Source organism: Mastomys coucha, unplaced genomic scaffold, assembly GCF_008632895.1.
Source record: "Mastomys coucha isolate ucsf_1 unplaced genomic scaffold, UCSF_Mcou_1 pScaffold18, whole genome shotgun sequence".
Lineage (NCBI taxonomy): Eukaryota > Metazoa > Chordata > Mammalia > Rodentia > Muridae > Mastomys > Mastomys coucha.
In genome coordinates this window covers 32,394,729-32,397,514 of record NW_022196900.1, presented here as the reverse complement: position 1 = coordinate 32,397,514, position 2,786 = coordinate 32,394,729, and the positions used below count along the sequence as shown (strand labels likewise).

Genomic DNA, 2,786 nt, shown 5'->3' with positions numbered 1-2,786 from the left:
CCATGCTGTCTCCAGAAACCATATATAAGTCCATGATTTCTGTTCCTAATGTTGACTGTAATGGTCAAGGAAGCTACTTTTGCCATGGTGTTGATGAGTGCAGACTCACAATTGGGAGAGGGAGACATAGAAGGCTTATATGACAATCTCTACCTCCACCCCTATCCCTGCCCAAAGAAAAAGCCTACATAAAAAGCTGCCAAAGAGAAGTCTTAAAAATTGTGATAAGGACACCCACCCCCAGGGGGGTATGTGTGGTTTTTGTGTCACATGTGTGTCAGTAGGTGGCAGAGAGGAGAAAGGCTATATCTACACTGTGTTCTGATCTGTGAACATCTGAATGATTAGTAGTGTAACACTCCACAAACAAAATAGTAAGCCTGAGTTGATCAACAGTCTGGTGCCAGGCAGGTCTGGACAGGCTCCCAGTATGGGAATCAAGCTGGAGAATAGAACAGCCCAGCCTGGGACCACGGCCCAAATCAGACTGAGCCCTAGATAGATGACCAATGCATGAGGGAAGTCACATGGAGCCTACTGAGGAGCAAGCTATGCCCCAGATGACTCCTGCCTTGTACCATAATGCACAAATGGGGTATAGCATTCTAGAAACCACTTCTGAGATGACATCAGACACTCAGAGACCTTGGGCACCACTAAGAGAAGCAAGTAAGTGGGGGAGAAATGGTAGAAAGAGAAACAGGACATGGACAACAAAGAGAGGCTGACCTAGAGATTCAAGGGTAGTGAGGAACAGCCTGATGTGAGTGGCCTGTGTGACACCACCTGGGACCTTGGTGAAGTCCTGGCCTGTGCTGCCAATAGGGACCACATTTTTTCTGGGGCCCTGCAGCAGCAGGGGTCTGTTACCAACAAAGGGCAAATGAATCACCAGACAGGGCTGCTGTATGGATATATGTTGATATCTGAGGGCTATGCAGAACCAGTCCTGCCCATTGCTTGGCCACTATAGAAGTGCTGGCCCTGGGGGCCTGAGAGCAAGAGAGCTGATTCTACTCCTAGTAGTATAGCACTCAGGATGGCTACACATTTCAGAGGTTGTGGTTGATCTAGCCCCAAAACTGATTGTACAGACACTTCAGAGGGAAATTGTTTGGATAACAAAGCTTGGGAGATACTTTTGGGAACACTGATGAAATCCTCAAGTAATTCTGCTAAAACGATCCCTGTTTCAATCATGATGGGTTATTTGAATATAGAAGCTGACCATACATTTTTTTCCTTTGGAAAAATATCCAAAAAGATTGCTCAGAAAAAAAAAAAAATTCCTGCCGGGGCATTGGTGGCGAATGCCTTTAATCCAAGCACTTGAGAGTCAGAGGCAGGCAGATTTCTGAGTTCAAGGCCAGCCTGGTCTACAGAGTGAGTTCCAGGACAGCCAGGGCTATACAGATAAACATGAGAGCCAGCTGTGCCACTTGTTTTCCTTCTAGTTGCATGGATAAGGTTGAGATACCCCCCTCATCCCCTGCCACCTGCAGCAGGTGGAAAACTCTGGCCCTGGGTCGTGAGAGCAGGAGAGTCGTCTCTGCCATTCACCTGATGCGGCACTCCAACACTTGAGGCAGAGCAGGGCCTGGACCTCACCTCACTGTAGAGCTGACCTTGATGGCAACCTGGGCCAGTAGGTATGAACATGGGAGAGCTAGCCCTGCTTCTTGTCTGCTCTGTGGCAGCAAGAGCAAGGGGCAAATGTGTTCCTCCGTTCCCAGGTCCATCACTACCTATGGCAGGTGAAGGAGTTGGCTCTGGGGTCATGAGATTGAGGGTCCAGCCATGTCAGTCACCAGCTGCAACACTCAGGAAAGCAGACCCAGCACCTCACCTGGGCAGTAGGGTACAGCTGATCTTGGTTGCAGGAGAGACTGCTCCAAAAGTTATGAGAGTGGGAGAAACAGTGGGCTGACCAATTCAGGTACCTCTCAGGCTCAAATCCAGGGCTTTGAATTGGCACACCCCAACATCAGTGAACTGCTGGAGTAATGAAAGGGCTGGTATTACAGATGGAAAACTTCAGGATCTCTGTGACACAGAACAACAACAGGTTACCAACAGGAGTCCTAGTGAGGTTCCAGTATTGCTAGAATAACAAAAGCCAGAGGCCTTTGTACCAGACCAATGAGTCACTGGAGTGAACATTTGTAAGCAAAGAGTGTGGACAAAAAGGTATACACTGTGGGATACACTGGGCTACTCTACAGGTTGTTTTCTTTGCTGGCCAGGGAAGTTACAAGGGCAGGTACTAGGCTAGAGGGAGATGAGTGGTATTGGGGCATATGATGTGGAATTCACAAAGAATCAATAAAAAGTTCAAAAAATGTGATTAGGATGCCGAAGTGTAAATGCTCTTCACAATTGATAGCTTCTTGTGGGGGTGTAGTTGGGGAAAGTCTAAGTTTTCATTAAGGGGCTGTCCACAGGGAGTATGAACATGCATCGGTGACTACATAGGCAACACAAATTGAACTTTTTTTGGGGGGGTGGGGAAGGTCTCAAGAGTGGTGTTGGGCAGACCTTGGAGGACTGGGAAGAGAGTGTGCTTGGAGTTCGTGAAATGAAGTTCTGAAATAACCTATAAAAATATTATGAAAAAATACATTGAAAAAAGTCTTCAGTAAATGTTGCTGAGAAACCTCAATATTCAAATGCAGAAAGATGAAACTAGGTGCATCTCTCTCATGTTGTGCATATCTTCACAATGGACTTAAATCCTTAACCCTCAAATAGCTTGAGGGAACACACACAGACACACACACACACACACA

The 2,786-nt window shown here is 46.9% G+C and overlaps 1 non-coding gene across 1 annotated transcript; it reads left to right on the top strand.

The window, feature by feature from the left end:
- Positions 1–233: 233 nt before the first annotated feature.
- LOC116097320 lies at positions 234–360 on the top strand. The gene has a single exon (XR_004121360.1). It is a non-coding gene; the product is annotated as a small nucleolar RNA SNORA17 (small nucleolar RNA).
- Positions 361–2,786: the final 2,426 nt, after the last annotated feature.